This window comes from Microtus pennsylvanicus, chromosome 8 (assembly GCF_037038515.1).
Source record: "Microtus pennsylvanicus isolate mMicPen1 chromosome 8, mMicPen1.hap1, whole genome shotgun sequence".
NCBI classification, from domain to species: domain Eukaryota; kingdom Metazoa; phylum Chordata; class Mammalia; order Rodentia; family Cricetidae; genus Microtus; species Microtus pennsylvanicus.
This window is the reverse complement of record NC_134586.1, coordinates 27,765,945-27,779,555: the sequence shown is the minus strand read 5'-3', so window position 1 is coordinate 27,779,555 and position 13,611 is coordinate 27,765,945. Positions and strand designations below refer to the sequence as shown.

At 45.6% G+C, this 13,611-nt stretch overlaps 1 protein-coding gene across 1 annotated transcript in view; it reads right to left on the bottom strand.

Annotated features, from left to right (window-relative positions):
• Positions 1-13,611, bottom strand: part of Wnt5b (Wnt family member 5B) — a 110,051-nt gene that overhangs the window by 28,828 nt on the left and 67,612 nt on the right. The window lies entirely within an intron of this gene.

The following is a 13,611-nucleotide window of genomic DNA, read 5'->3' as shown; positions in this document are numbered from 1 at the left end:
GATCCAGCCTAGAGTTACTGCCCCACATGCCTTGGGCCGGGGGCTAGAGAACTCTTGCCTTGGTTCGGCAGTGTAAGCAGGCAGTCAGTGAAGAGGCAGTAATCCCAGACCCAGAGGTAGGGCCACACAGCCTTCCTGTTTAGGTCGAGCTGCCCAGGCTGCAGAGCACACAGAACTTGAGATGATCTGTCTGTATGCACAGAAGTAAATCCTTGGCCCATTATTCCCCTGAGGTCATACACAGAAACAACCTTTTAAATTATAAGTGACATGTCTAGTTTATTTCCATTAGAAAAATACATCTATAGCTGGGCAGTGGTGGCACACAACTTTAATCCCAGCACTCGGGAGGCAGAGGCAGGCGGATCCCTGTGAGTTCGAGGCCAGCCTGGTCTACAAGAGCTAGTTTCAGGACAGGCACCAAAGCTACAGAGAAACCCAGTCTCGAAAAAAAAAAGAAAAATACAACTCCATATAATTTTTTACTTGTACCTTTCAAGTTTTAGTATTTTAATCGTGTTGTAAATATCTAACATGAGAACTAGATATTCACCGCATTAAATTAATACCATTTAATTGAATTAAGTGTACTAACTACGGGATAACCCATCTTTTGCTTTCATTTTACATCTGCGGCTATGAGTCTTCACTCACATTAACAACATAACTATAATTTGTAACATCAATACAGGGTTTATTAATCTTTGATCCATGCCAGATCTCCCTCTGATACGATAGTTCCATAACTTCAGATACTTTGGTCATGTTTGCACTTTCTAGTTGTAAAAACTAAGATGTTAATTTGAAAAATATGATGAAAATTCCTGAGGAAACAACAGCCTGGCCACTTACAGAGATGCTGGGAAGCCAGGGCTTTAGTCTCAGCAAGGCTTCCCTGGGGCAAGGCAGCACCTGGATTAGCAGCTCCACAGGGAGAACTCCTCTTGTGGGGTTCACTGGCAACGTGCAGTTACCTCGGCCAGTAACGCAGGGTTCTCGACACATCAGCCAAGTCCCAGCCTGCAGCTCTGGGGTTCCGGACTCGTCTGGGAGAGCTTACTACCTGTCCTGGTCCAAACCAGCACTCAGAGGACCCATGCCTTCCTGTTCTGAGAACCAGTCCCATTCATGACAATAGTTTAGCTGTGGGGGCCCCATGGCCAGGCCCTTGGGGCTTCCTCAGTACTGATGACTTTTCTGACCAGGGGCAACATGGTAATGTTTCTTTCTTGTAGACTTTTCAAACCTAAACTTTTAGAAATGCATTTTTAAGTTTGCATATATGTATATATAATATGCTGAGCATATTTCACCCCATACCCCCAACTCCCTTCCCCACCCTTCCCTGCTCCTATTAGCACCCTTTGTTCCCTCGGTCAGTTTTACTTCTATTTTATTTTATTTATTTATTTTTTTTGAGGCAGGGTTTCTCTGTGTAACGGCGCTGCTGTCCTGGAACTCATTCTGTAGACCAGGCTGGCCTCGAACTCACATTGATCCACCTGCCTCTGCTTTTCGAGTGATGGGATTAAGGATGTGTGACACCATGCCTGACTTTACTTCCATGTTCATTTATTCATGTTATTTGTGTATCTCTATGTAATCCAGAAACCACAAACAACAGAAGATATACAGTGTTTGTCTTTCTGAGGCAGGCTTAACTCACTTAACATGATGATCCATCCAGCTACATTTATTTCCCTACAGACAACACGACTTTGTTCTTTTCTGTGCCTGGAAAAATTCCATTGTATGTACATATCACATTTTCCTAACCAGCTTCTCTGCTGACAGATTTTTTTCAATGTGTTTGTTACTAGGATATAGGAAGGCTACTTTTTTTTTTATAGTAAGTTTATATCCTGCCACTTTGTTGAAATTACTTATCAGCTCTAAGAGTTTTTTTTTTAAAAGAAACAAAGACACGGTTTCTTATGTGTAGGATGATATCATCTGCAAATAAAGATACTTTGACTTCTTTCCTGCCAATTTTTTTTATTGAAGCAGAATTTAGCATAAAATGTAGACTCTTGCGCCTTTAATTCCAGCACTTGGGAGGCAACAGCAGGCAGATCTCTGTGAATTTGAGGCCAGCCTGGTCTACAGAGTGAGTTCTAAAACAACCAAGGCTACACAGAGAAACTCTGTCTGAAAAATAAAAGAAACAAAATGTAGACTCTTAAACACAAGGTTTGCTATATTTTCACCTACACATACACAACACAAGCAATCATCAGACCATGAACAAGCCAACCAGCATCCTGCTGCAGACAATGCATGGAGATTCCAGAAGCAGCACAGATGAGGTTGGGGGTGTGGCTGAGTGGCAGAGCATGTATGTGATTGACACGTACCAGGCCCTGGGTTCCATCTTCACTGCAAATTCTCCCCTAAACCTACAACTTGTTATTGTTGATTTGATTCCCATATTTAGATAATTTGCTCTCATTAGGGACTTGACAGGGTGGGTAGTCAACTAAAAAAAAAAGTATGGGAAAAATGTTAATGCTTAAGAAAACATTCAAGGTTTAGGTTACTCTGGCCACTTATTTACATCGCTCACTTTCAGAAACACGGCACTGTGTAACAGTTTAACCACCACGTGTAAGCTTGGTGTGCAACACTAAGAGCTTCCACCTGCCTCCAACTCCAGTTATTTGGTTTGGTTTGACTGTATTCTGAGGCAGGATCTCTTGTATCCCAGGCTGGCCTTGGAACTCACTACGTAGCCGGTGACTTTGAATTTCCCATCCCCCTGTCCTCGCCTCCCACTGTTATAGTACACTGCACCGCCACTCCCTTTTGGTTTGGTTTTATCTTTGTATGAGACTTTCTGTGATGGAACGGCAATGATTTACGATGTCATTTAGGTTTTTAATTCTCTCTTTTCCAGATCTGTCTCAGAATCCAAATGAACAGGTTAAAACAAAACCCTCTGGAACATGACAAATGCATTGGATTTGAACAGATCTCTCCCAGGTCCTTGCACAATTTAAGACGATTTACTGTTGACCATGTCAGTCAAGGGTTTTTAAAATGCTCAAAATGTAAGAATTTCCTATGTCATACAAAATAACAATGAGGAATGTAAACACAAGTTTACTTCTCAGTTTTTGTAGCAATCAAAATTCTCTTCCTATGTACCTTACAAGTGTTTGGTTCCCTCTCCCTCCACCTTTGAGACAGGCTGGTCTTGAACTTGTTTTGTAGCTGAGGCCTCAATTTACAGGGTATTTTTAATGAATGTCAGGCCTATCATGAAAACCAGGTTTGAGAGCAGTAAAGCGCTGGCCTGGCACATACGAGGCCCTAGGCTGAATGCCTGGTACCGCAGGAAAGAAGAGAAAGAGGGGCAGGAAGGCCTGGGGGAAGGGAGGGAGGAAGTGACATGTCAGGGTATAAAAAGCAACATAAAGGGGCAAATGTGCATCAACTTTCTTTTTTATTTATTTATTTATTTTGCATCAACTTTCTGAGCATCTGCCGTGCCTGACATATTACATATGACATCATGACATAGTACAGGATACAACACTGTTGATGAAGTCACAAAGCCTGCTAAAGCAACCTTAGCTCTGCCGGGAGCACCACTTTTGTTTTTTAGTACACATAAGGCTTTTTTACGTTAACCCACACTTAGAGTTAGGTGGACAGAAGACTGGAGAACCAGGCTGAAAGAGGACTCCAGAGGAGGTACTCTCCACTTTCCCACAGCCCCTCAACTGCCTCGAAGGTGGGGGGGGGGGGCAGGCAGACTTCCCTTGGGATTTCTCCTTTCCCTCCTTGACTGCATTTCCTCAGTGAGCCAACCTACTCACCTAGGAGGATGCGTGATCAGGTGTCTGTGTGTTTTCCCCAATGCCTATTTTTTACCTATAAAAATAGTTTATTGGGGCTGGAGAGATGGCTCAGTGGTTAAGAGCACTGACTGCTCTTCCAGAGGTCCTGAGTTCAATTCCCAGCAACCACATGGTGGCTTACAGCCATCTATAATGAGACCTGGCGCCCCCTTCTGGCTTGTGGGCACACATGAAAGGAATGCTGTATACATAATAAATAAATAAATATTTAAAAAAAAAATAGTTTATTCTTATTTTACATCCATTGCTGTGTTGCCTGCATGTGTGTCTTTGTGAGGGTGTCAGATCCCCTGGAGCTAGAGCTACAGAGAGCTGTGAGCTGGCATGTGGGTGCTGGGAAGTATACCCGGCTCCTCTGGAAGAGCAGCAGGTACTCTTAACCAGTGAGCCATTTCTCCAGGCCCCTGCCAATGTCTCATTATTAAATCACAGAGAACTACTCAAACAGAGAGCGGAGAGGTCAGGTGAGCACAACACACACGCAGTATTGGTGTGAGCTGGTGCTCTGAGGATCAGAGGATTGATGCACGCGACCATAGCTGCTCCCAGGACCCCACGGAAGGATTTATTCTGTGTCCTATTCCATCATTTATAACATAAGAACAACAATACCGTCATTCTATCTCTACACAGGACATTCAGAGCCGTACCAAGACGCGGCCACCTGAGCACTAGGATTTGTTGTTATGCCAGAAGGTGACAACACTAATTTAGATCCTCCCAGCCAGTTACACCAAGAAATCCTCAGGCTGGAGGATTAGTTGAGAGGCAGAGCACTTGAACAAACACACAATGAACAACACTGAGAAAACTACACCAATAAGGACCTGTGAGTGGTTCCAAAAGTGGCATCTACTACTCGAACAAAATTACTTGACTTTAACAGGAAAAGTTTAAGGTCAAAGGGCAAACATAGCGTCATCTGTAACCCTGGCCAGGGAGGCTGAGGAGGATGGTGGACAGCTAGTGTTAAGATGCCCTAGACTACGCAACGCGACTTCCCTCTCCAAAGATTAAAAAAAATCACCATGAAAGGTAAAGAGCAAACAAAAACCTCACCAAACTGTAAGTCCAAACTTGTGCCAACTTTAGAAAAATCTAGGCAGAATTTTCACGCAGAATTATGGCAATCACTGACCTTTTAGCAACTAGCTGTGATTCAGGGACCACAGTTGTACTTGCTATCAGGAAAGATGTGATCTGACTTCCACAGCGTCTCTCCTGGCGTGTGGAGTGACAGGAAGCAAGGCAGAGTCTCCCTCCAGAGTCTGACTTTTGCATTAGACCTTGGACCTTCTCTTGGCAGAGAAGGGGACCTGGATGTGAACTCTCCAGCAGGGCTGATCCCTAGGATCCTACAGACATGACATTATGTAAGGGACATCAAGTACCTGGGTCACCCACACAGGACTTTCCAGGAAGACCTGCTGTGCCCAGAACCCAGAGCAGCCACTTTCAGGACAGCTCAGCCGGGCTCCGGACATGGAGGTCCCAGGACAGTCTGAGATAGCTGAGGTGACCCTGCCTTCCCCCTCTAGCCTTCTGAAATATTTATCAGGATTTGATAATCTCAGAGGTGCCGCAGACACATGACCTACAGGGCAGAGAGAACAAGGCCTGAGACACAGAAGCAGCAGGGTCAGCTGTCTGGCCAAGCTGCTGCTCAACTCCAAGACTCAGCTGAGTCACCCGGGCCTGCTTCCCTCGAAAGGCAGAACAGAAACTTGTTTGAGATGGAGCTTCTCCCTCCTCCACTCCCACTTCAGCCCTAGCCTTGGTGGTCTGCATACGGCCTTGGATGCGGTAACCATCCCAACACGCAAAGATGAAGATGTACTTGGTAAGGATGGACAATCCAGGGCTCACTGGGAACGAGATCGCTCTTTCTTCTGGTTTGAGTCCCTGAGTTCCATCCCAGCAGGTGGGAGAAGACATGGAGCTGTTTCATGGGTCCGGGGCTAAGAGAGATGTGACCACTAGAGGGTGACAGAATTACACACATGCAATCCAAGGTCTTTTATTGAAAGCTAGAGCTAGGCATAGGCCTGAAGAAATAAACACTGTATAGCTTTTCTCCCCGGAAGGCATTCAGCACCTACATGTGCGCGCACGCACACACACCACATAAAATACTCACACACACACGCACACTCACATGTACACACACTGACCCATTTGGCTAGCAAACCAACCATCACCTGCGGTCAGATCTGTTCGCCACACAGTTAATATGCCAACAGCGGGTACACATGGCATCGCATACTGACTGTATCACAACAGGCAAAGCATGGTGGGTTGGTCTGGAGTGTACAAACTCCACCACTCAGGAAAATGAGATGGGAAGATTGTGGTTTAAAGCCAATCCACACTACAGAGACCCAATTCAAAACAACAACAATCGGTTCTGCCAACTGTCCAATTCTCAGTGCAGTGGTTTTCTTGTTGGTAACCTTCTTCATAGTTTGGGAATGAAGCCCAGCTGCCGTGGTAATCAGATGGAAGGCTCATCTATGAATGGACCTCAGGACAGCAACTGGGCCACAGCTCGTGTTCAGAAAGCGCTGGCTGTTTCCGTCTTGGTCTGGAGCTGTATGGGCTCAAGCTGCCTGGTCCTCGTATGCTCCTCAACTATGGAAAACATTGGGCCAACTTTGGAGGAGAGATGGGGCTCCCTGTGGTGAGCCTGTTCTACGTCTGTGCCTGCAAAACCTGTGTTCCTTTCACCATGCCACTTTGTTGGTACCAAAGGGAACATGGTCTGTAAGATGAAGATGGAAGGGGATGGGCCATAGGCCTTTTCTATATATATATATTTTTTTTTGAGACAGGGTTTCTCTGTGGTTTTTGGAGCCTGTCCTGGAACTAGCTCTTGTAGACCAAGCTGGTCTCGAACTCACAGAGATCTGCCTGCCTCTGCCTCCCGAGTGCTGGGATTAAAGGCGTGCGCCACCACCGCCCAGCTTTCTATTTTGTTTTTGTTTTACCAAAAGGGTAAGCCTTTAAAGATGCCAGGACCCCCTGCACATTAAACAAATATTCTACCAAACAAATGCAATTTAGCAAACCTTTGGAATTGTTTTTATTTATGTGTATGTGCGTGCATTTATGTGAACCATATGTGTGCAGGTGCCCAAGGGCTGGATAGTGTGGAATTATAAGAGGTTGTGAGCCACCACGTAGGTGATGAGAACCAACCCAGGTCCTCCATAAAGAGCAGTAAACACTCACAGCCACTAGGCCATCTCCCCAGGCCCTGACATAAAGCTGTTGCTAGATGCCAGGGCTCTTATGCTGGGGACCACAGGGTAGGAAAGGCCATCCCTGCTCTATCCAGAGATCTGGAGTTAGATCTTGGGAGATAGGATTGAACATAACAACAGAAAGGCTTCAGGAAGGGAGGCAAGACTTGAGTCAAAGGCACAAACCCTGGCTGTCCCTCAGAGGGAGGGCTTTCTCACTGTGCTTTTGGGTCACTGGTCTAGAGGACTCTTCTTGCTCAAAGCCATGCCCAGGGACAAGCAGCTACTCCCTTGGATCCGAGCTCTGCATCTTGCTATGTTTCTGTTCCTCTAACTTCTAGATTTCTCTAAAAACAGGAGATAAAATCTAAGAAAGGTTTAACAACCAGCCGTGTCTATCTGTATGACCCACATCTGTGGGAGGTTTTATTCTTTCATGGTACATTAACAAAAGACAGGAGCTGGACAGTGGTGGGCGGCAGCGGTGATGGACGTCTTTAATCCCAGCACTTGGCAAACAGTGGCAGGCGGATCTCTGTGGGTTCAAGTCTGGCCTGGTCTACAGAGCAAGTTCCAGGATGTTCAGGGTTTTTGTCTCAAAAAACCAAATAAACAGAAAAGGTAGGCAGTAAGCGTGATGCAACATTAAAAAAATAACCTTTATTTAACTTCTTTTATGTTCATTAGCATCAAATCCCCTGGAACTGGAGTTATAGACAGTTGTAAGCTGCCATGTGAATGCTGGGAATTGAACCCAGGTCCTCTGGAAGAGCAGTTAACACTTTAGCCACTGAGCCATCTCTCCAGTCCCAACATTTTTTTTTGATTTTAAAGAGGTAAGTTTTGGGGCCTGGAGGAATGGCTCAGTGGTTAAGAGCACTTTTTCTTGTAGAGGACATGGGCTCAGTTCTCAGCATCCACATGGCAGCTCATAAGTAATTGTAACTCCAGTTCCTGGTGTTCCAACATGTCTTCTGACTTCTGGGGGCTCCTGCACGCATGCTACACACACACACACACACACACACACACACATCCTGGCTGTCCTGGAACACACCAAGATCCACCTGCCTCTGCCTCTGCCTCTGCCTCTGCCTCTGCCTCTGGAGCGCTGAGATTAAAGGCATGTGCCACCACACCTAGGCTCTAGAGATTTTCTGTGTGGTAGAAGTAAAACTCCAGCTAGGATTATGGCGGTTCGTTTTAATTGTTAGTGTGGCATTACCTAGGGAGTCTTAATGAGGGATTGTCAACATAGGGCTGGCCAATGCACATGTCTGTGAGGGACTGTGTTGACTGTCTTATTCTTGGGAAGACCCAGCCTGAAAGTGGGTGGTGCCACTCCCTGGTTTAGGGCCCGGGCCTGTATAAGCACGGAGAATGCTAGCTGAACACTAAGCATGCAAACACTCCTTCTCTATCTATCTGTGCTCCATTGTGGATGTGAATTGTTACTTCCTGTTCCTGCCTTGACTTCCATTCAAGAATGGGCTGTAGCTGGAATTATAAGCTAAAATTAACCTTTTCTCTCCCAAGTTGCTTTTTGTCAGAGTCCTTTTTTTCTCTGTCTGTCCGCCTTTTTTGTTTTTATTATATTTTATTTTTTGTTGATTTTCAAGACAGAGTTTCTCTGTGTAATATCTCTGCCTGTCCTGGAACTTGCTTTGTCGACCAAGCTGGCCTTGAACTCAGAGAGATCCGCCTGTTTCTGCCTCCCAAGTGCTGGGATTGAAAGTGTGCGCCACTACTGCCTGGCTCAGAGTATTTTATCACAGCAATAGAAATGAAACCAGCACATCAAAGAAGTGGAGCCTTTGCCGTGATAAACCTGACTGTGGCTTCTGAACCTGTGGTGGGAGGAATGTGGAAGGGTTTGGTATGCTGGGCTAGAAAAGCTCCTGAAGGCTGGATAATGGGCCACTCCAGTGGAGTCTTGGAAGACAGAACGCAGACAGTGGAGGCTCGGCTCACGAGGTTTCAGAGAGGCGAGGACTGTCAGGAGCTGGGTAGGGGCCATTCATTGGATATTTTGGCCAAGAACCTGGCTTCATTCTTCCCAGGTCCTGAAACTCTGAATGAAGTTGGATTTAAAGAAAATGGACAGGTTTAGCAGAGGAAATATCAGGATGGGAGCATTGCTCAGCCAGCTCTAAAAAGCAGCCATAATTATAGAGAGATCAGCACTGACTGTGAATTCCTGCACCGCTGAGAGAATGGAAACATATCCTGAGGGCGAGACCCTGCCTCAGAGGAGGCTCTGTCTGGGAAAGATTCAAATTCCTCTCAAGGAAGAAAGCTGAAGAGGAAGGGGTTGCTGTCCTCGGGAGCCACTGCTCAGAAAAGCGGTTCCCTCCAGGCGTGGTGCAGACACTGACAGAGCTGACTCGGATAAGCTGCCACTGAGTCCAAACGTGCAAGCTGCCGAGACTGATACTAAACCCCCATGGAGCACCGTCCCCTCGGGGTGATGAGCCAGCGGTCATGTCCGTCACGTAAGTGACAGTACTTTGTTCTTACTGGAACAGACACTTATTTGGGTCATAGCTTGGTCTTTCCTGCATGAAATGCTTCTGCCAACACTACCATACTTGGACTCAGAGGACGCTTTATCTACTCTCACGGTATTCCACACAGCATGGCTTCTGACTAAGAAACTCACGTCATAGCCGTCGAAGAGGGCCCATTTCCATGGGAATCACCATGCTTAATACGGTTGTCATATACAGAGCAGCTGGCTTGATTGGACGGCGGAATAGCTTTTAAAATACACAGCTACTGGGCCAATTGGGTGGTAATACCCTCGAGGGCTGGGGCAGAGTTCCCCATAAGGCTATACATGCTTTGAGTCCTGTTTTTCCTTTAGCAGGGATTCATGGGACCATAAATCAAGGGAGAAAAAGGGAACAGTTCCACTCACTATCACCCCTAGTGGCCCACTAAGAAAAAATGTGCTTCCTGTTCCCAGGACCTTATACTCTGCTGGCATAGGGAGATGTTATACTGCTCCAGAGGGAGAAAGTTTCTGCTAGGAGACACAGCAAACGTTGCATTGAGCTGTAAGCTAAGATTTCCCCCCTGCTTATGTTGTTGGGTTTCTGATCACCTTAAACCAATGGGGCTAAAATAGGAATAACAGTGTTAGGAGGGGTGACTGATCCAGACTACCGGAGCAAACTGGATTGTCTGTCTACAAATAAGAGATAAGGAAGATTATGTTGGGAGTGGAGGAAGAGATCTTTTAGGGCAGAGGTTCTCAACTTTCCTAACGCTGTGGCCCTTTATTATAGTTCCTCATATTGTGGTGACCCCCCCATCATAAAATTATTTCATTGCTACTTCATAGCTGTAATTTTGCTACATTATAAATAATAATGTAACCATCTGATATGCGAGTCCCCAGAGGGGTCATGACCCACAGGTTGAGAACAGCTGCTTTAGGGCATCTCTCAGTGTTACTATATCCTGTGATTAAGGTCAACGGGAAACTACCACAGTTCAATCTAGGCAGGGTGATAAATGACCCAGACCCTTCAGGAATGGATATATGGGTCACCCCTCCAGGACCTACTGAGGGAAGAAAACACAGAATGGGGAGTGAAGGAAGGTAGTTATAAAAACCAGCTAAGACCATGTGACTAGTTACAGAAATCAGGACTATAATTTAGCCTGTCCTCGAGGGAAGTCAAGGCAGGAACCTGAAGGCCGAAACTAAAGCAGAGGAGGAGTGCTGAGTCATGTGACTCAGACTATTGTTCATCTACCTTTCTTATACCTCTCAGGGTCGCCTGCCCAGGGGTGGCACTGCCCACAGTGGCTGGGCTCGGCCACATCGACCATTAATCAAGAAAATGGCCCTCAGACTTCCTGGCAGACCAGACTTCTGGAGGCATTCTCTCAGTTGTGGGTCCCTCCTTCCAGAGGACCCTAGCTTGTGTTGACAAAAACCAAAACAAAAAACCAAAACAGCAACAACAAAATAACTAACAGGCACAACCTTATTTGTGCTTATTTACACAAATGTTAAGCAGATATTTGTGTTTTCTTGCCATATGGTGGCTCACAAGTATCTGTAACTCCACTTCCAAGGGATCTGACACCTCATCTAGCCTCCATGGGTACCAGGCACACATATACAGCACAGACATATATGTAGGCAAAACATTAATATACACAAAATAAAAATTTTTAAATTTTAAAAAGAAATATTTAGGAGTAATCTGGGGATATAGTTCAGTTTATAGAGTCTTTGCTCAGCATTCACGAAGCCCCAGGTTTGCTCCCCCACAGCAGAGACCGGATGTGGTGGTGCACACCTATACTCCAGCATTTATCAAGTAGAAGCAAGATAGGAGTTCAGGGTTACATTCTGATACATAGTTCCAGTTTGAGAGGCTTGTCTCAGAAAAACAAAAGGATCTAGGAATGGAGAACAACCTCTCTCAAGAGATAGTGGCCTTGCTGGCTCAGCCAGAAAACACAGTCGCGTTAAGCCTGAGAACCCAGTTCAACCCCTAGACAATGGTGGAAAGAGGGAACCACTTCCAGAATCCTCTGATCGCTTTTAAAAAGAGCGTCTTGCCACGTAGCCCAGGCTGGCTTCACTTTTGCTTCGCTCCTTCTGCTCAGCCTCTCTGGACAGTTGAGAGTATAGCAGTGTACCAGCAGGTCTGGCTTCTGAAAAGACTCATCTGAAGCCTCAATTAGAAACAAGGCATGTGGGGAAGTAAGGGGCTATCCAGACTTGGGCTGGGCTCTGTGGAGCTACCATTGGAAGGCGCCTGAAGGCACCAGGACACCAATAGTGTTAGATAAGGAAACTGAGGCCCAGAAAGGGAGGCCATTTTTACAGTGTCAAATGCTTTCTCCCTATTGGTGTTTATTTCCTGAAATGTTTCTTGCTGCTAATGAATATGATAGTTGGAACTTCCTGTAACTTATAATTGAACACCTTAGATGAAGAGCTGTGTACCAGTAAAAATTCTAGCATTTAATTCAAGAAAGTTTTGCTAGAAGTAGAAGAGGTGTTCAATTTTTAGAGGTGCCGTTGGATGACTGTTCTGGGGAGAATGGTCTTTCTTTAGAAATAGGGTCTTTTTTTAGAGATAGGGTTTCTCTGTGTAGCTGTCTGTCCTGGAACTCGCTCTGTAGATCAGGCTAACCTCGAATTTACAGAGATCCACTTGCCTCTGCCTCCACGTACTGGGATTAAGGGCATGTGCCACTGAGAATGACCTTTCTAGACAAGGAAAAAAACCTCAAAGTTCATACTGTATAGGTTAGGCCTGACACTTTGCTTTGTGTGAAGTGGGGTTAAGGCACACTAAGGCAACTAGAAAAGGTTATAATTTCACAGTTATAATTTCAGCATTTAGAAAGGCGAGGTAGGAAGATTGTCACTCTTTCCAGGACAACTCTGGCTACATAGCGAGTTCCAGGACAGTCAGGAAAAGAAAAAAAAGGTAGAAGAAGGTAAATGAAGGTGCTTTGGAATAAATACAAAGACATCTACATTCAAGCATCAAAAATGAGGGACTGGAGAGATAGCTCAGTGGTTAATTCCTGAGTTCAATTCCCAGCAACAACATGGTGGCTCATAACCAACTATAATTAGATCTGGTGCCCTCTTCTGGCCTGCAGGCATACATGCAGGCAGGACACTGTATACATAATAACAAACAAATAAATAAAAGAAACTGCCCAAGAGTCATTTTTTTTTTAAATGTGCCTTTAAAGGCAGGCAAGATGGTCCCATGGTTAAAGAGACTTGCTTTCAAGTCTGAGGACCTGAGTTTGATTCCTTGGGCCAACATAGCAGAAGAGAACGAACTCTCAAAAACTTGTTCCTCTGACCTCCACACGGTGTCATGGGGCTGGCTCACTCACTTGCGTGTGCAAAGGCATGCACAGGAGTGTGTGTGCGCGCACACACACACACACTGAACAAAAAGAGTGATAAAAACCTGCTTGGGCTGGAAAGATATTTCACCAAGAAAGGAGCTCACTGCCAAGCCTGCGGGCCTGGTATCCACCCCCAGGCCTCACAGTAGAGGGGAGAACAGTTGTGTGTCCTCGCATGTCCATCTGTGACACGTCCCGTGTTGCCATCCCATCCCATGTCCAGTGTCTCCCCTTTGAAGCAGAAGGTACAAACTGAGGTCTAGGCGGAAGTGTTACACTGTACGTCAGGAGTTACCTTTGATAATGTGGGCTATTATTCAGGAAGGCCGTAAAAAGCCTCACAGAATGTGACATGTGAGATAACAAGGCTGCAAGAATTTTAGACTCTGCATTTCCTGATTTAAGAACAACTGGATGGGATTTACTGTTTATTATGCCTGTTAGTACTTCTGCATGGACTTGGGTCTAACAAGTATCTGCTACTTAGGAAAGAGTGCCTAAAAACGTAGGAGACCATATTCCGAATTGGAATACATCTAAAATCTTCAGAAAGAGATGTCAGCCAGGAAGTTCATGACTAAGCCTCCGGAATCCACGTGGTAGAGGGAGCGGAT